The sequence below is a fragment of the Sapajus apella genome, unplaced genomic scaffold (genome assembly GCF_009761245.1).
Source record: "Sapajus apella isolate SASKATOON/1434 unplaced genomic scaffold, GSC_monkey_1.0 scaffold46, whole genome shotgun sequence".
NCBI classification, from domain to species: Eukaryota; Metazoa; Chordata; class Mammalia; order Primates; family Cebidae; genus Sapajus; species Sapajus apella.
In genome coordinates this window covers 2,470,320-2,491,053 of record NW_022436986.1, presented here as the reverse complement: position 1 = coordinate 2,491,053, position 20,734 = coordinate 2,470,320, and the positions used below count along the sequence as shown (strand labels likewise).

Sequence of the window (20,734 nt, the reverse complement as noted above, 5' to 3'; positions counted from 1 at the left end):
CTAAAAATGGTCACAATGAAACAAAGAAAAACAAAATAGAAAAATAAAACAAAATATTCTCTATAAAGAATAGGTTCTACTGTAAGTAGTCCCAAAATTGCTGCACCACTAAAAATAGTGTCTTTTTCTTTGCATCAGGTCTCCTTCCATTTCAAATATTCTCTTTTATCTGCCATAAAAATCGAAAGTTATATTTGTTCATTTGAACAACCTGTGACAAAGGACTTACTATCAAAATTAAGTAGACACAATTATTGTTAGTTCCATCAGAGATATGGCAAAATGGCTGCATCTATAATAAACAGCTTTGTGACGAAGTACGGTTCACTCTTTCATTATTCATTCAAAATACAGAGCAAGCCTATTTTTGTACTGGACAGAGTAACTCAGAGAAACAGAAGGCAGAAGTTTGAGTGTACCGAAATCATAAAACTGGTGCATTATTTGATTTCTGGGATTTTCATTCCATGTCCAAAAAATTACATATTATTTCTATGTCTGGATTTGACACAAACATTCTAGACTTATTTTTTGAAGTATCCTTATAATTCCTTCACCAAAATCAAATACAGAAAATTCAAACTCCACACATCTAAAACTAAACTGGACTGGGCCCTTCCTTTCAACTTCCCTATTGCTATCAGTGGTTGAATTATTTTTAAAATCACACAAACTTACAATCTCTCTTCTCTCCATTAATATTTTTAACAAGTCATTAAGTCCTGGTGACTACCTTCAAAATTATTTTATTTACTTGCACTAATACCATTACCAACCTAGTATAAGTTGCTCCTCAAACTTTGGACTAAATTACCAGTTTTGTAGGTAGTGTCTCTTCCAGCTGATTCATATTAAATCACTACCACATTAAGTTATAATAAGTCTTTACTATATTAAAGATGCCTCCCAAAACAATTTGCTCAAACTGTTCTCCCTATCTATTCTTCTGGTTTACAATGCCTTTCCTTTTCCTCCACATATTCAAATTCTCCCTTAACCAGATTCTCCAGGATTCACAAGCAATTGTTTCCTTTTTCATGACACATTTCATATTCACCCCAGGACAGTCATCTTCCCCCTCATTAAACTGCTACATTAGAGGCAAAACAGACTGGTTTACATGATCACAGCACAAACATGGCTTATGAGTGGTATTTTTCATATATTTAAAGAAGATAAGAAAAGAATAAACAAAAAAACCTTATTTTGTAGTTTCTTCTGCAACGTTCCTAGTGGCGAATTAAATAACAGATTTTTGTTTAATTAATTTATCAAATATATGATTTAGGCATTTAGGTGTACAAAGGGATATACTTATAAGGGATCTGCTGTTATAAAAAAAAAAATCTGGCCAGGTGCAGTGGCTCACACTTGTAATCCCAGCACTTTGGGAGGCCGAGGTGGGCGGATCTCTTGAGGTCAGGAGTTCGACACCAGCCTGGCCAACATGGTGAAACCCCATCTTCACTAAAAATACAAAACTAACCAGGTGTGGTAGTGCACACCTGTAATCCTAGCTACTAGGGAGGCTGAGGCGTAAGAATCGCTTGAACCTGGGAGGTGGAGGTTATAATAAACGAAGCTCGTGCCAATGTACTCCAGCCTGGGCAACAGAGCGAGACCCCATCTCAAAAAAAAAAAAAAAAAAAAAAAAGAGAGAGAGAGAGAATCCAAGAAATCTGAGCTCTTGTTCTTCTATACTCAAGAGAGAGTAGGCAGTGACAATGATTTCAACAACATACAAGAACATCCTTTGGATAATTTGTATATATAATAACTGTTCGTAATATAATATCAGCTACTCTTCTATAAACAGGATTTTTCTCTTAAATTCCTTCTATTTGTTAGAGATTCAATTTGTTACTCAAGCTGTGGATTTATGGGATTTACATCCTTAAAACGAATTCCAGCATAATTTCACACAGAAGCCTTCTTGAAGTTAACCAGGACACCACCCAAGTAAATCTTCCCTTTAAAAAGAATAAATGCAAAAAAAGAAAAATAAAAAATAAATGCTCCATAAAAATCATCAATACACCACTTAAGCTTAAGGTACAATATCTGTGCAACACCAAGCTCTACCCCAATCCTCCAAGTACCTCTAGAGTCTGTATTAACTCCACACACTCTCTATTACCTATTTACACGTTTTCCCAGTATCATTACTCCAAATAATTCCATTCCCTACACTAAATCCGCTGTTTCATCCTGCTTGACTCTCTACCTATATTATCTAAGAGTCTTGCTCTTGAGTTGCAAGGCTGTTGCTACTTAACTGTACATTGACCTACCACTTACTATGTATAAGTAAACTCTAAAGTCTCTTATAGGGCCTCTGTATTATCTCTTAAATCACAGTGGAATCAAGTAATCCAATTTGAGTTTTAACCATTATCTAATTTTCTATTAAAAATACTAACTCAAAAAGAGAATTATTCTTTAATATACTGAAAGGCCACTATCATAGCATAGCAGGTATCCAATTTTTTAGAGCCTTATTTTCAATATATCCACATTTGTATGAAAACTTCACCCTAAGTATAAGATTAGTCAGAGTACTTAATTGTGTGGGATAGGAAAGTTAAGTGCCAGAGAGGAGTTCAAAGAATATTAGCAATGTCTGAGTTTGAATGTAAGCCTGAAAATCATAATGAAAACGCTGCAAGAAGGGGCTAGGCGTTCAAACCATAATTTTGAAGATGAGGATATCAGGTTACGAGGGTCGCACAGGCCAAGTTTCATGGAAGAGATGAGATTTCAGGTGACTCTGATGGATTTGCACTGATTAGGAAAGAGGGAGAAAGAAATTCCTAAAGGCAGATAAATTTTTCCTTGGTAGATATATGCCCAGCTTTTGCAGTAAGAGCAGGCCAGGATTACCTCTTCCTTGCTGAGGATAGACAGTGCATATAAACTGCATTAATTGGTGGTAGCTCATATAAAACTGTATTTAAAACAACAGAAAATTCAACAACATAAACAGGCTATGATAAACACAATTTTTTCTTTTTTAAAAATGACTACTAGATTTTTCTCCGGGCTGTAGACCCTGGCAGACCACAGTACAGTGGCAGGCAACTTATATCTCTTGGAAAATTTCCTTTTCTGCAATCATTTAAACAATTTTAAAGAATGTTTTACATAAAATATGGGACAATTATTGGTCTGAGACAGAAATAAAACTTTCTGAACATCTTTCTTTGGCCTGATGGATGTCAAAATGCAGTAAAATTTTCTATTGTAGGAGAATTTTAGTTAATAAAAATAAATTTATTACAATGTCTGATTTACACAGTACAAAAGTGTACTAATAACCTAAGAATTTTTTAAAGCTACAACCCTTCTGAAGCCACCGTAATCATTGCTTATTAAAACACTTTCTGTGTTAAAATGTTAGTTATTGATTTTTAAAAATTTTCAGCAATACAAAGATGTAACTTTCAATTCATGTTCAAACATAAAATAATTGAATTGAAAAACAATTTCACTTCCATTGATATCAAGTCAATGGCTCATTATTCAAAAGCATATGTTCATCAATACAAATAAACTTTCATTTCTATTTAAGGTTACAATCCTAAAATAGCCCCAAAGTTGCACCACAATTCAGCTGCTATGGAAAAGCTAAGTAGAGCTTCCCATGACTAAATGGATTAATTCTTTAGCCCAAACACAATTACTGTTCTCCACACTGTTCCATTGAACATCTAAATAAGCATCCCAAAGCTTATTTCATTCAAAGAAAAGATCCAGACTAAGGAATAATCCCAATGTATGAAGTTTACATTTTGTGTAAAGTTTTTTTAAAACAGGGAAAAATCTGTAAGTGGTAATCAGGAAAAGACATGAATCATTTTAGACAGGTGTTGGGGATGACATCTATTGACTAACAGATATCTTTGTTGAAGAACTGCCGTACAGATTCCAGTAGATGTCTTTTTCTCAAACCAATTTTTCTTACTTAGTTCTTGAATCTAGGCTTTTCCACAAGTGACACACACATTAATAGTAAAAGGAATAACTCTTCAAGAAACAGCTGATTACATGGAAAGATATTTCATCTGATCCTTTTCTTGCTTTAAAAATTTTCAACTTCAACCATGTATGAAAAGTGCTGTCTTACAACCATGTTTACTGAACATTTTATTCTCCCATATAGTTCTACATTTCAAAAATCCCCTGTAATACACACTTGACGTAAAGAAGAAAATATGGCAAGGTCAGGGAATAGAAATGAGGGCAATGAGCTATACTGCAATAATTTGATATGGCTCAAGAGATAAAATGAAAGAAAAATAATAGTTACTAATTTCAGATCAGGATTCTCTGACAATAACAAGTTATCTGATTATGAGATGGGCTGCCTTATTAATACCTGCTGTAACTGAGATGTTTAAAAAGAAACTAGGTGACCATGTCCACTGTATTGGAGAAAGAATTCCTATATGAGAGAATATGGACTACATAACCTATAGACTTTCTTCTGGGTCTTAAGACTGGTCATTCAATTTCCACTCCTTTTTAACCAAAGCTGTGGAACTGTAACTCTTTTTCCACCTGTTTAATGCCCCTTGAGAGACTACTATTGTCAAATTATCATTGCAACATTAGTTGCTGGAAGTGCATTTTTAGCTCTTTACAACACTTTTGCATTTAACTAAAGGATTATTTGCTCTTAGGTGGTTTTCTACAGCTCTGCCCCCAAAGGACTTTTACAAACAATGCAAATGCATTTTCACAAGATGGAGCAATTTAGCTTTGGTCTATGAATGAAGGCTGAATTAACAGCAAGGTTTCCTTGCATTGTTGCAACCTAGACTGCTACAAAGGGCAGGTGAAATGGTTTTCTTCTTTTGGGTAAAAACGAAAATAAAGTGTAAAATTCCTACCCAGTTTTGATTCATGTTCGCGTTCATTAATAGAGGGTTAAACAGCCTGAACCTTACCTTTAGCAACTGCAGGTATAATCGGATTAATTTAAATGGTTATTAATGCCCTTTGGAATTCTAATTAGCCAGGGGGACAGCTGATGCAGACAGCCTTTGGGGGTGGGGATTATTCTCTCAATCAGAGTTCAAACTCTCAGAACAGCACCCCTTCATAAATGCTATCCATCATTTTAGTGGGGTGGGAGTAGGGAGCATGGAGAGTAGGGGTGAAGAATCTAAAGAAATACAGTGTAAAAAACATAAAGGACAAAAAGGTAAGAAGAAATGTAAAAGAGGAGAAAAAATATGACAAAAAAAGTTCAATGTACTTTCAAAATATACTAGTGATTTAAAAGAAGAAAAACCTAATATACTTCAAATAAATACAACAAACAAAAAGAAACTTGTTCTAGAAAATAGCTGTTAGATCTTTGGCCTATAATCTTATGACAAATTAGAAAAAACATAAAAATAGGTAAAAGTACTTTTTTCCATAGGCAAAAATTTATTTATCCTGCTTCTCTGAGGCAGCAAAAGTTTCAATGGCTTCAAGCGCCCAAAATGTCTTTCTAAATTTGCACAATTTAGATGTATCCATAAAAGATGCACCCAGAAATGGGACTATTTCCTTGTGTGGGTTCTAATGCATGTATTCTTAAATGTGAAGAATAAAGTCAAAGAATATTGGGAAACCCATACGTTAGAGTTATAATTATTTCATGTTTTAACGTTTTTGGTGATTTCAAAATATATGAGGAGTTCCAACTCCAGGTAAGATGGAATAAGCACAAGCTACCTTGTCTTTTCCATTGAATCCAAAAACCTGGACAATGCATAAAGCGGCTAGTTGAGTCAGATGGGGAATGAGATGAGAATTTATATTAACATCAACCAGCTGGTTTACCATTTTCCCCACTTTAGTATCCTCTGGCCTAGACTCAAAGCAGCTGAAATCTGGAAGTAGGCAGGGATAGACAAAGAACTCTGTAAGAAGCCCTCTAGTTCTAGCTTGAGGAGCAGGAACAAAGTCTCCTAATTCTTAGAATGAAGAAAATTCCCTAGGTATTTTTTTTTCTTTTCAACATCCTCTGTACCTAGCCCCTGAGCAATCAAGATGGTGGTAAAAGCAGTGACAGTAGCCAACAGTGGGGTGTGCAGAAGTCTAAAACTCTGAGGTAGCAAACCTTCCTCATCAAGAGTGTGGCAAGAATTCTTGTTGCTTAATTTTTTTCTGTCTCCTGCTAGCTGGCCCCAGTATGGGCACAGTGGCAAGAAGTGTGCAGCAGAAGAGAGTAACTAAATAAAGCTCCAGCTCCATAACTGGAAGTATAAAGAGGGTAGGACTAGGCAACTAAAAAGTACCAGAGAGATTACAAAGAGGGAGAAGGTCAGGAAAGTGGTCCCATAAAGTTTTTTTTAAACTCCTAGGCTAACCACTCCAAACTGTGCATGCATGGGATTAATCCTAAAATAACAACGCCATAGACTCTGAGAAACTATGGAATAGACAACTACTCAATTCCCAGACAGTCCAATATTTGACACACAGGCTGGATAGATTTGAGTAAGACTGCAAAGGTTTTGTAAAGGAAACGCATTTGAATTACCACTTAGAGAAGGGTGGTTAGAACTGGCAACCTAAATGAACCCAACCAAATTGTCCATTAAAAAAAAAAATCAGCCAGGTGCGGTGGCTCACGCCTGTAATCCCAGCACTTTGGGAGACCAAGGCAGATGGATCACCTGAGGTTAGGAGTTTGGGACCAGTCTGGCTAACACAGTGAAACCCCATCTTTACTAAAATACAAAAAATCAGCTGGGTGTGATGGTGTGCACTTCTAATCCCAGCTACAGGGGAGGCTGAGGCAGTAGACTATCGCTTGAACCCAGGAGACAGAGGTTGCAGTGAGCCAAGACCACACCATTGCACTCCAGCCTGGGCAATAAGAGCAAAACTCAGACTCGGGAGGAGAGGCGGGAATCAATCTCCATCACAGCATCTCAAAATAGAATACTTAAATAGTCCAGGATACGGCCCAAAATAATGTAACACATGAAGAAATAGGAAAATCTCAATGATAAAAAAACAATAGATGCCAACACTGAAATAATGCAGATTATGGATTTATCTTACCAAGACTTTAAAGCCACTATAATAAAAATGTTCCAACAAGAGCAAATACTCTTGGATGAATAGAAATATGGACAGTCACCTCAAAAAATAGAAGATATAAAGAAGAATCTAATGGAAAATTTAGAAACTGAAAAATAACCAAAGTGAAAATCCCATTAGACAGGCAAGATAGCTAAACTGATATGAAAGAGTCAGTGAACTTGAAGACAGATTTATAGAAAATATGCAATCAGGGAGGGAGGGAGGGAGGGAGGGAGGGAAGGAAGGAAGGAAGGAAGGAAGGAAGGAAGGAAGGAAGGAAGGAAGGAAGGAAAGAAGGAAGGAAGGAAGGAATCTGAAATCCTAAGGAGGGAGGGAGCAAACCAACCTACCTACCTCAGGGTCTGCACATAGGATGGGAGGCGGAGGGGAGAGGGGAGGTGGATGGGTGGTGGTAGGGATCGGAGGAACAAACCAACCAACCCACCAACCTCAGAGGCTGGGCATGGTGGCACACACCTAATCCCATCACTTTGAGAGGCTGAGGTGGGAGGATCACTTGAGCCCAGGCGTTCAAAACCAGACTGGGGCAACACAGTGAGATCCTGACACTACAAAAAATAAGATAAAAAAATTAGCCAGGCATGATGGCACATATCCATAGTTCCAGCTATTGAGGGGGTGGAAGCAGGAGGACTGCTTGAGCTCAGAAGTTTGAGGTGGCACAGTGAGATCCTGTTTCTTAAAACAATAAAATAAATAAAAATAAAAAACCTCAAGGATTTATGGGACAACAGTATCAAGAGGTCTAATATTCATTTCCTCAAGTTCCATAAGGGAAGAAGAGAGCATAGTGGAGAAAGAAAAAGTATTTGAGTAAATAATGGCCAAAAGCTCAAATTTTCAAATTCTTAAGTTTCACTTGCATTACTCATAAAGGAACAAAGTTTTAAAAACTGAGAATTTCTCATCAGAAACCACAGAGAACAAAAGAAAGTGGTATAGTATTTTTAAGTTCTAATAGAAAAGACCTTTTAACCCAGGCCAGTCATGCCTTCATATCCATGGGTTTGACAACAGTGGATTCAACCAACTCTGTATCAAAAAAAAAAACAAAACAAAACAAAAAATTGCATCTGTACTGAACACCCAAGACAAAATAGGGCAAAAAGACTTCATAAAACTGCCACTTGCATCTTTTAATGAGAGCCAATTCTGTGAGAAATCAGATATCCACATATCTTTAATAGCACAGCCACTTTCCTCATTTCATTCCGTTCATCTTCCCATCTCCCAAAGTGGAAACAATGATATCAAACAGCTTAAAAGAGTCTACCTGTGCATGATACTGTCAAGATGAGAGGTCCCCAAACACCGGGGAACAACCAGTACGAGCTTGTGGCCTGTTAGGAAATCTGCCTCACAGCAGAGATGAGCAGTGGGCAAGCGAGAATTTAACACCTGTGCTCTGCCTCCTGTCAAATCAGCAGCTGCATTAGATTCTCACAAAGGCACAATCCCTACTGCGAACTCCGCTTGCAAGGGATCTAGGCTGTCAGCTCCTTGTGAGAATCTAATGACTGATGATCTTAGGTACAGTAGTTTCATCCTGAAACTAACCCCTTGACCCCCATCCGTGCAAAAATTTTCTTCCACGAAACTGGTCCTTGGTGTCAAAAGAGTTGAGGACTGCTGGTCAAGACCACAGTTGAAAAGATGTACTCTTTGCCCTTTAGAAGCTTACAATCTCAACTATCCAAATCCAACATAAAGAAAATAATAATGGCTTAAAATAAACAAAAAACATTGAGCAATAATTTAAAGACTAAACTAAAATACACATTTTATGCCAGTAAAATATCAATGTATTTGCTATATACAAAGAAAAAAGCAGTGAAGAAGTTTCATTAGTACATTGTTTTTACTTGTCTTATTTTAGAATGGCAAGATATTCCTGACAGAAAAATACACTTGCCTTTTAAAGTCAAAGCTCCTATCAAGTGCCAAATTAGAGAGAAGAGATTGTTTCATTTTATAAATCCTAGTTAGGTTACAGAGTAGGTGCAAATTCAGATACACAGGAACAAATACTTTGAAAAACTGCCAAAATCATCCCTCATGTATTAATTAAAACCTAACCATAGAAATGAATCATCCCCTCTTTAATTCATCTTGTTAGTTCAAGATTTTATTCTTGGCCTACAGGAAAAAAAAAAATCTTTGAATCTGTAAATATTCTAAGAGTATATATATTTTTTTATTTTTAGGAAAATGCATGATACTCAGCAACACTAATGCATTCTTAAAATGCAGGCAAACTTCAGTTACTGCCAACTGTCCTTGATGTGTTTGTAACACCCTAAAGATTAAACAGTATAATGTCATAAATCCTATTACAGTATATAATCTCTAAATTACATTCAAGGAGATAAAAATATACAGCATATTAATGAACTTTACATTTTCATCACAGCCTTTACACTGAATGTGAGAATCTTGTTACTTTGGATAAAAGTTTATGAAAATCCATCTCTGGCAGCTACTAAATAAAATATATTCTGCTCATCCTTGGAATCAGTTACTCTGAAAATGATGTCAGCCTTAGAAGTGGATTAATCTCTTACATTTCTCTTGCCCCAAATTTCAAGATTTTTTTATATGCTATCCACAAAAGGTGGGATAAAAAGAAAAAGGAACTAAAAAATAATATTAAACTAAACAGAATCACACGCTCATGTTCAGAACATGTTTTTAATAGTCCAAAAAAAATTATAGTAAACTAAGTTTAACAAAACAGATTTTCCACACACCCCCACCCCACAAAATCCCAGTGTAAAAGAGTTCATGTTTACTGAATGAGATGCGAAATAATATAATATTCAAAATATTATGTCCCAGAAAGTGTAACATATTTACTGTATAATGTGAGATGTTTAGCAAATTTGCTGAAATTGTCAAAAAATGCATGAATGAACAGATATTCCTTATAGTGCATTGAATAGTGTCCCCTCCCACAAAAATATATCCAATTACTAACCCCAAGTCCCTGTGAATGTGATCTTATTTGGAAGCAGGGTCCCTCTAGAAATAATTAAGGATCTTGAGGTGAGATTATCCTGAATTTAGAGAGGACCTTGAAACCAAAGACAGGTGTCCATAGAAGAAAAAGAGGAAAAAAATTTGAGACCAAAGCCAAGTGAAGACAGAGGCAAAGACTAGAGTGATGCAATCGCAAGCCAAGGAATGCCAAGGATTACCAGCCACACCAGACACCAGAAAAGAGGCATAGACAGGCCTCCCTCAGAGCTCTACAAGGAGCCAAGCTTGCCAACAGACTTCGGTGTCCAGAACTCTGAGAGAATAAATTTTTGCTGTTTTAAGCCATTGAGTTTGTGGTAATTTGTTACAGCGGCCCTTAGAAACTCATTCATTCCTTTAAGTAGGAAACAAGAACAATGTACATTTATATGCAAAATAATACATCACCTTATTTGTTTAAAGGCTCTAAACTGTAACCTGATATCTGGTGTTATCATTTAACACCAGATGAAATAGGACACCCAGAATGGGGACTGAGTGTCCAAATGATGGTAAGTGATCACAACTCCTAAGGGATAGTAAGTCATCACTTACAGTAGATGAACATAACATAGCAAGACATCTTTTGGGGACTTTAAAATACAATAAAAAACCATGACTGAAACTATTTGTAGATGGCACCCCTGAACTCTGGAAACTGTTGGCCTGATATCTGCCAATTCCCTCCTGAAGTGCAGGCAAATAAAATTCTATGTTTAGTTTCAAAGTCTGTGTCAAGGGGACAACACATGTTAAGAAAAATTAAAAAAAAACAAGATCTCACCAAGTTCCCTCTAATAGGCACATTCACAAATCAGGTACGTGGAAATCTAACTTACACTAAGATTTCTAAAAACACACAGGAAATCTGAGAGACAGACAGTCCTCAGGGACTACTGCCATTCTAAAATGTGAATCCTTTTATTTTCATGACCATTTAGAATGAATTTTAGAACACTCATATGTAAAAACAATGCCTTTCAGAAGTTACAACAGACCTCTCCAAACACTCAAAGAGTTATCTCAAAAACAGTCATGCAAGTGAGTGCTTCCTAAGAAGGATGCCTGAGCAAACTGATTTATGAGAACCTATCCCACATGCAGCCTGAACCTTAACAACAACAAATCACCAGAGAGAGGTTAAAACTTGGGTAATAAAATAGCATTTTACCAGCTAAGAGACAATCAAATCACCAATAAAGCTAGAAATCTCTCCCAGGGTATTAGTACTATGTATTTCCCTACTGATACCAAATAGAAAAGAAAAGAATTCCAGAACAGCAGTGTCAGGGGACTCAGGATGAGAAATCAGGAGAGCAGGAATAGGATCCTGCCAGGTCCTATCAGTAAATAGAGCACCTCTTGTTCTTCCAGCTCTGGCATAATGTTTTAAATGCTGTTTTTTGGATGCAAGCCAATAATGGGAACCTGGAAAACTGCCACTAAGGAATAAGTAAAACAGAAAATAACTTACTTTATCAATGATACCAGCCCCTAAATCATCAGATGATACAGATCAAGTTCATTCCTAGATTTATTGATTCAGTTAACAACATACATATATTACATTGCTCCATAACAAAGTATGACACAAAAGCCCTTGGTATTGGCTTGACTAGTACTTAACTACAGAAGTTTTCCAAAATGTAATTTAAATATAACAAAGTACCTACCATGTACCTTAAAGGCTGTCATCCTCTCATACTAAAATGAATATATTAAAACCTTAAAATATAACAACACAGGCTGGGCACAGTGGCTCATGCCTGTAATCCCAGAACTTTGGGAGGCCGATGGGGGAGGGGGGAAATCACCTGAAGTCAGGAGTTCCAGACCCGCCTGACCAACATGGAGAAACCCCTTCTCTGCTAAAAATACACAATTAGCCAGCCATAGTGATGCATACCTGTAATCTCAGCTATTCAGGAGGCTGAGGCAGAAGAATCGCTTGAACCTGGAAGGCAGAGGTTGCGGTGAGTCAAGATGGCGCCAGTGTACTCCAGCCTGGGCAACAAGAGCAAATCTCCTACTCAAAAAATAATAATAACACAATTTCAAGATGGACTGATTTTCCACAAGGCTGTCTTACATTCCATCTTTGAAATTACTACAACTGGGCCTGGCGCGGTAGCTCATGCCTCTAATCCCAGTACTTTGGAAAGCCGAGGCAGGTGGATCACAAGATCAATTCAAAACCAGCCTGACCAATATGGTGAAATCCTGCCTCTACTAAATATAAAAATTAGCTGGGCGTGGTGGCACGCACCTGTAGTCCCAGCTACTCGGGAGGCTGAAGCAGGAGAATCGCTTGAACCCAGGAGGCGGAAGTTGCAGTGAGCCAAGAACACACCACTGCATTCCAACCTGGACAGCAGAGCGAGACTCCATCTCAAATAACAGTAATAATAATAATAATAATGCTAACAGATGAATGTGCCTGTATAATGAGATGCTGTTCTTAAGATTTTAAGGCAAGACTGACAACTGTAATTTTATAACTTTTAAAAAACTCATTAAAAGGCCAGCCTCAAATTACAGCCTATTTCCCTGTCAACATTTTCAGTCTTCACAGCATCAGATTACAGCATGTTAAAGAATTAGCAATGACTAGATAATCTAGTAATAATATCTCTACAAACCAACAATTTATATATATTTCAACTCCCTTTTTAAAAACATTGATATCATTCACATACCATAAGGATCACCTTTATGGCCAGGCACAGTAGCTGACACCTGAATCCCAGCACTTTGGGAAGCTGAAGTAGGAGGATCACTTGAGCTCAGGAGTTTGAGACCAGACTGGTCGACAGAGCAAGAACCCATCTCAAATTTTTAAAAAATTTTATATATTAAAAAAAAAATCACCTTTTTGAAATATGCAAGAGTATTCCAGTACATTCATAAAGTTGTAAAACCATGATCCAGAACATCTTCTATGTATCCCACATCCATTAGAGTCACTTTCCATTCCCACATTCTCCCATCTCCTGTCAGTTAATAATCTACTTCCCATCTGTATGGATTTGCCTGTTTGGATATTTCACATAAATGGAACCAAAGAATATGTGGCTTTTGTGTTTCACTTCTTTTACTAGTGTGTTTTCAAAGCTCATCTATGTTGCAGCATGAATCTGTACTTCATTCCTTTTTATGACTGAATAATACTCCATTTTAAGAATATACCACATTTTGTATGTCCATTTATCAACTGATGGATATAGTGATTAATTCCAAGACTTGGTTATTATGAATAATGTTGCTATGAATGTTGTCACCTGCTTTTGAGATACGTGCACAGAATTTTGAAGTCAATGCAAATCGCAGAGCAAAAGTCACTGAAGTCAAACTAAGTGATGATACAACTTGAAACAGTAGTACCTTCTTCTTTAGGTAAAAACTACTCTTCTGAGTTTATGCATTCTACATTAAATATCATCTAGACAAGTGAAACTGAAAAAATCTCATCTACCCCTGAAAACTATAAATAAAAGGTAAGGACAAGGTAATAAAGCTACAAAACAATATTCTAAGTTCCTTATGTTGAGCTGATCTGCTTAAAAAAAAAAAAAAAAACACTACACAAAGTAATTTGTTACAATAAATTATAAATTAATAAAAGCATAAAACATACCAAATATGCTTATAAAAATATGCTCACCAAAAATGTATTTTAATAGTTTGAGCTGTTTCCATAAAGCACTATGGCAAAAACTTCTGCTAAATATCAAGGAATACCATGACGTATTGGAAAACAACCTCCAAATAGTTATGCTTTATAAATAAAATAATCATATCATCCAAAATGACCAAATCTACAAATGAGAGATTAAATATCCTATATAGTCTCACTTAAAGTATCCTATATATTTGGGAACAAAAATTGATTAACATCGTTGATTTGTGATCTGAAGCATTCTGATAAAAAGCAAATCTCCTTAAATATCTGTCTAAAACAGTTTCAACTCAAATCATATACAATGTGGCCAAGAACCCATTACAACTAAAATAAGAGTTTGCAATATATCAATTCAGTAACAGTTAAGCCAATAATATTTATGTTTGCTTTATAACAAAGGACAACAAATATGTTATCATAAGAATGCAAAATTATTCCTCTATAAATAAGTAGCATGTTCAAAATATTCTACCAAAGTAAATACAGCATTCAAAAAGAAAAGACAATGTTTTTTCAGATTGTAAAACTACAGCAATTTTCAGAAAACAAATACTGTTTTACCATATGCTGAATATACTTAAAAAACCACCAAATAGCCGGGCGCGGTGGCTCACGCCTGTAATCCCAGCACTTTGGGAGGCCAAGGCGGATGGATCACGAGGTCAAGAGATCGAGACCATCCTGGTCAACATGGTGAAACCCCATCTCTACTAAAACTACAAAAACATTAACTGGGCATGGTGGTGCATGCCTGTAATCCCAGCTACTCAGGAGGCTGAGGCAGGAGAATTGCCTGAACCCAGGAGGCGGAGGTTGCGGTGAGCCAAGATCGCGCCATTGCACTCCAGCCTGGGTAACAAGAGCGAAACTCTGTCTCAAAAACAAAACAAAACAAAAAAAAACACCAAATGTATCACTGAATTATTAATATTAGAATTTTCTGAATCTATTTTTTTAAATCCAGTTTTACTTACCAGTTAGAAAAACTAGTAATACGCAATGTCTTTTTTCCCCCTAAAGGATGTTTACAGGAGAATTCTGTGTTTAAAAAATCTACTTTTAATAAATTCCTAAAAGGAAGTTTTCACTTAAAAAATGAGCAGATCAATTAACATTCTGTAATTCCTTTTTCCTATAATTTTTTAACTACATATTTAAACCAATGAAATCTAGTCTATTACATTTATGGAATATCAAATATATTCTGCACCTAATTTTTAATTCAAATTCAACAAATATTTATTGAGCAGTCTACTACATGCCTAACACTACGCTAAGTGCAGGGGAAAAAAATAACCATTTTGCTTTTTCCTATCTTTCTCCTTGTCCTTATGGCCTATACATATAATCACTTGATGAAAAATGCTAGCAGGGGAGTACCACCCTAATTTACTACGCACTTGACTTTAAATTTATACTCAAGGACTCTAAACTCAAATACCAACTATGAAAAAGAATCTACAAGAATACGTTTTTCTGTAGGGCACTCATCACTGAGGGGTAAAATTTTTCTCCTATGCATCATGAAGGAAGATCCTTTTTCCATGTTGTTGGCAAAACTGTCAATCATCTTGATGAGCAGCAAATAAATGAATGCCCAATGATGGGATTCTGTATTATCCTTAAAAAAGAATCCATCAACTAAACATCAACAGGTAAATGTTTATACTCGACAGCCATCAATTTCAACTATCCATGCAAAAAGACAGGTGAGCTGGACTGGTAAACCTCGAAATTAGAGAGGTATTAATCGTCTGCTTCCAGCCAACATAAACAGATGTTATTTTTAAACAGGCAAAAATCATCTCTTCCACTGAAATTTATTTGCAGCAGATAATGTTCTGTTACATTTTTAATCAAGCAGATGAAGTTACATTTAAATTGAAAATCTGCTTCACTCAACTAATCAGGCAAGTAAAATTCAGAGATGATTGAATGGCATTACACAGCATGCTATTACGGCAGGTAAATTGGGAAATTTACCTGTCACACCACACAGGGTATTGTTCACCCACTGCATCTGCAACTTAGAAGCAAAGCACTAAGACAAAAAGGGAAAGGCATGTTAAACAGACTTATAAATCGGTCATATTTTATGAAAACATTATTAAGGCTGCCAGCAAAAATAAATAAATAAATAAATAATTGTAAAGAAAAAAGTAAAAAACACACACCACCTCTCAGTGAGTCAATGAAGATTTACATGGGTTATGCTTATCTGCTTCATGTAAATAGGATGCCTGGTTATTTTGAAGATCAAGAAACTAAAGCAAAGACGCAAACAGTACATCATGACAGAGGCAAAGAAATAATGACCACATAATATCAAGAATATGACAGTCAAACACAAGAAAGGTAAATAAAACACTTTAACAAAAAAGAGATAGAGTAAATATCACACCGATTTGCAAAATATCTCTAGCACTCATCATACAGATCATTAATTTTGTATCTAAAAATTTCTCAATCTACCCTATTTATAAAAAGCTTATTCTATTTTAGTCACCTATAGAGTTAGCAAGTTAACATTTCTAAAATGCCTTCAAAATTTACTTGAGATATCCACAAAACTCTAATGGGCTATTTTACTTGTTTCTTAATAGAAATCCAAAATTTACTTTCATATTTACTATCTGTAAATTCAAAATATGTTTGCTGCAATACCTGAATTTTGTATCACTGTTCATTACACTGTGAATTATTCCAACATGTACCAACACCACATTAAATCTTTTATATCATAACTATGAGTTTTATCCTCACAATAACCTTTGAAATATAGAAGCTTATTTGCCAATCATTGTGAGTTTTCTTCTTTCCATTCCTCCTTTCTTTCCTCTCTTTCTATTTTCCCTTCTACCTTCTTTCCTTCCTTTCTATCTTCCTCTTTTTTCCTTCCTGGTTTTTTTTTGGGGGGGAGGTGGGGAGGGGGATGGCCACTGGAGATGCAATGGGTTTGAATGGGGAGGTGGGGATAGAAACAGTAGGTAACGCTGGGATGTGTTCTAAGTTATAAAGGCAAATAATGTTACTGTTGTATTCTTAATAAAGTGAACCTACCTTGATTTTCCATTAAGAGTGATAAATTTGGACTGACATATCCAAATTCTCTCATGGGGTTCATAAAGATAGCCAGAAATCATATACTCATCAGCATGGTGTTTTAATTACCAAGGGACCATTACCAGCTAGGTTTTGGGTTAGAACAGTTTTAGGTTTACAGAAAAATTGTGGAGATAGTACAAAGAGTTCTCATAAGCACCAGAGCCAGTTTCCCCTATCATAATAGTGACATCTTACATTAGTATGGTAAATTTGTCAAAATTAATTAAATATTGATACCTTATTAACTAAAGTTCATACATGATTTCTTTAGTTTTTTTTTTTTTTTTTTTTTTTTTTTTTTTCTGTTCTAGAATTCTATCCAGGACAGTACGTTACACTTAGTTGTCATGTCTCCCTACGCTCCTCTTGGCTGTGACTGTATCTCTGACTTCCATTGTTTCTGAGGAATACTGGGTGAGATATTCTACAGAATGTCCCAAATTGGGATGTTTGGTGTCTTTCTTGTGGTTAGACTGAGGTTATGGGTTTTGAGAAAAGAAAACCACAGGTAAATTGTCATTCTCATTATATCATATCAAAGGTATATCCTATCAATGTGACTTATCTTTTATGTCAGTCTTAATTGCCTGTCTTACTGTATTCTCTCTTAGTCCCAGTCCTCCCCAAAACTGCATTTACCCTTTTTCTAAACTTCATAATCTCTATTATGATATACTACTATTCTTCACTGTTGAAGATTATGGTTGTTAACAGCTGCTCTCTGCAGGTATGGCTCAATGGGACAGAAGGGATCAAAGAAACAATCCAGCTGTACTTCCCACACTGCACAAAGGTCTTTCTGTCATTACTTACAGTTATTACTCTGAGTCTGTAGCTATTTCTGACCCAGCTCCTTGCTTTTTATTTTTTTATTTCTTTTTTGAGACGGAGTCTCACTCTGTCACCCATGCTAGAGTGCAATGGCATGGTCTTGGCTCACTGCAACCTCCGCCTCCCAGGTTCAAACGGTTCTCCCGCCTCAGCCTCCTGAGTAGCCAGGACTACAAGTGCATGCCACCACGCCCAGCTAATTTTTGTATTTTTTAGTAAAGACAGGATTTCACTATGTTGGCCAGGTTGGTCTTAAACTCCTGACCTCGAGATTCGCCTGCCTTGGCCTCCCAACATGTTGAGATTACAGGAATGAGCCTTGCACCCAATCTAGCTCCTTTTAAAGGCAGTACAAACAGAAGCTCTCAACTTCGGCTGACCATTAATACTATTGTCAGTGCCTCAACCATAGTTTTTAGAGGACCTTGAGTTCTACAAACTAGTTACTAATAAAACTCTTAGCTTATAATGACTTAACATGGTTACCTTTTCCAGTATTCCTTGTATTTGAGTAACAAGAAAGAATTTTTTTCAGGTGGAAAATAAAAAATTATTTTGGTAGATGTATTTCTGTTATTTCTTAAATCTGTTATCTTCTGTTATGTCTTAAATCTTACCAATAAGTAGCAGTTTACTCTATTTGTGGGTGATCTTGGCCTAGTTGGTTTTTTAAAAATCAAATTCATTAAATAAGAGAATTTTTCTACACTTGGTTTAATAAGTGAGACTTGAGTTTTATGGGGCCCGTGTCTCTTAAAGTTCTAATGGACCTTCTTTAGCTACCAAATTGTCATTTTGAAAACGGAGTGAAGATTAGAGGCAAAATTCATAAGGGATTGTATGCAAATTACATGCTATTTTATTTAGGTTCTTTACGCAGACTTTGACTAAGTTTTAAAGTTTTCGGGGCAGCTTCAACAGCTAGGAAAATCTGTTAAAATTGTAAATTTGTTGCTTTTGTCACCCTAAAATTATCATTTGTACTGTTTTCTTAAAATAGTCTTTAATATCTTTTCTTTTATACCTTCATTTTTGGTAATTTTCTGAACTTTGTCAGGTATTTTTACATTACAGACTGACTTTTAAACTTAAACATTCACTTTCCCCCGTTTGTCTTACACATTAATAGAAGGTAATATCATCTGGTGTATGAGTGTGCAAAATAATATTTATGGATCATTCATGGATAAGTTATTTTTAAAGGCATTTCTTCTTTAAAAAATTGAATATACACAGTTAGTGTCTTACAGTGGTTCATAAAATGCTTCCACCATTGGCATTTTAATTTTAGCAACAGTTTTTGTGTGAGCAATGACTTGAGTGAGCAATGTGGGCATTCTAATAGGGACTTGTGAGCAACATGGGCATTGCAGTACAGACTTGATTGAGCAACGTGGGCATTCCAGGAGTGACTTGAGAGTGAGCAATGTGGGCATTCCAATAGAGACTTGAGCCAGCAACGTGGACATTCCTATAGGGACTTGAGTGAGCAATGTGGGCATTGCAATAGGGACATGAGAATGAGCAACGTGAGCATTCCAATAGGGACTTGAGTGAGCAACATGGGCATTCCAATAGGGACTTGAGTGAGCAGCGTGGGCATTCCAGTAGGGACTTGAGTGAGCAAGGTGGGCATTCCAGTAGGGACTTGAGAGTGAGCAACGTGGGCATTCCAGTAGGGACTTGAGTGAGCGATGTTGGCATTCCAGTAGGGACTTGAGAACAAGTAACATGGGCATTGCAGTAGGGACTTGAGAGTGAGCAACGTCTGTCTTACAGACCATATGATCTGGCTAGCCTTTCTATCACATACTAGTATCTGAGATTAAATAAATTGATTTTTTAGTTTTGTTTTAATACTTTTGTTGTAAAGGCTATTTTTTGCCTTTTATCAAAAATGTAAAAGGTTGAACAACATGGAATTAATGTAATGGTTGAGTATGACAATTTTGTATGCTTCAGACAAATATTTCTTTAGCCTCATTTGCTAAATACACTTTTATTAAGGTAGACTAGGAACTCAGTCACCCCACAGATTGTTGCTTCAGTACAGAAATGAGTTCCAGATTTAAAAGAACATTTTATCACTGTTTGTGATGTTTTAATATCCTGACTTTTGTGGTCTTCTTGTTGCAATAAATAAATATGTCAATATATTTTGTTATATAGTAATATACATAATAATGTTTTAATATGTGTAAGTATATATCATATATTAAAATATATGCATTCCTGAATTAAATATATACATTTAAATATATATATTTTGAAAATCAGTAATGCTTCCAAATGTCAGTGACTGCCCTCAGCTTCTGACAGTGCTTAATCTAGCAGTGTTTAAACAGCATTGCAGTGTTCCTGCTGCCAAAATCATATAAGGTTCACTTTAGCCAAAGCTAAATTAGGGGAAGAACTGAAGATGTTATCGGAAGTCGGAAATGGAAACCCCAAAGAGTATAGCACAGCTATGAATGCTGTAAATGGGAAGACAGACAAGCCTTTACTTGTAGCAGTCAGTATAGAGATAAGGTCTTAGACTGGTAGTTTTCTGCTCTGGCTCTGTATTAGGATAACTTGGAGAGTTGTTTGTTTTTTTTTAATTTTATTTAAACTACTGAAGCCTCAATCCTACCCCTGGGAATATGATTTAAATGGGGCCAGGACAATAGTATTAATGGTCAGCCAAAGTTGAGAGCTTCTGTTTGTACTGACTTTAAAAGGAGCTAGATTGGGTGCAAGGCTCATTCCTGTAGGAAGAAACCTACTTGCTACCCTTAGGTAGCTTGCAAACAGAATTCAAAAAAGTCTGAGTGTGGTGATCTTTGGAAATTTTCACTTAAGAAAAATTTCTCATACTTATCAATAGCCTTTGAGAACTACGCTATGTCGAGCCAGGCGTGGTGGCTCACGCCTGTAATCCCAGCACTTTGGGAGGCTGAGGTGGGCGGATCACCTGAGGTCAGGAGTTCGAGACCAGCCTGACCAATATGGTGAAACCCC

General features: G+C 36.2%; 1 protein-coding gene and 1 long non-coding RNA gene across 4 annotated transcripts in view; one reads left to right on the top strand and one right to left on the bottom strand.

The window, feature by feature from the left end:
- Positions 1-20,734, bottom strand: part of ZCCHC7 (zinc finger CCHC-type containing 7) — a 227,746-nt gene that overhangs the window by 163,641 nt on the left and 43,371 nt on the right. The gene's annotated exons all lie outside the window — the stretch shown is intronic.
- On the top strand, positions 19,158-20,397 carry LOC116524703. Its single transcript, XR_004257449.1, has 2 exons — positions 19,158-19,388; positions 19,456-20,397. It is a non-coding gene; the product is annotated as an uncharacterized LOC116524703 (long non-coding RNA).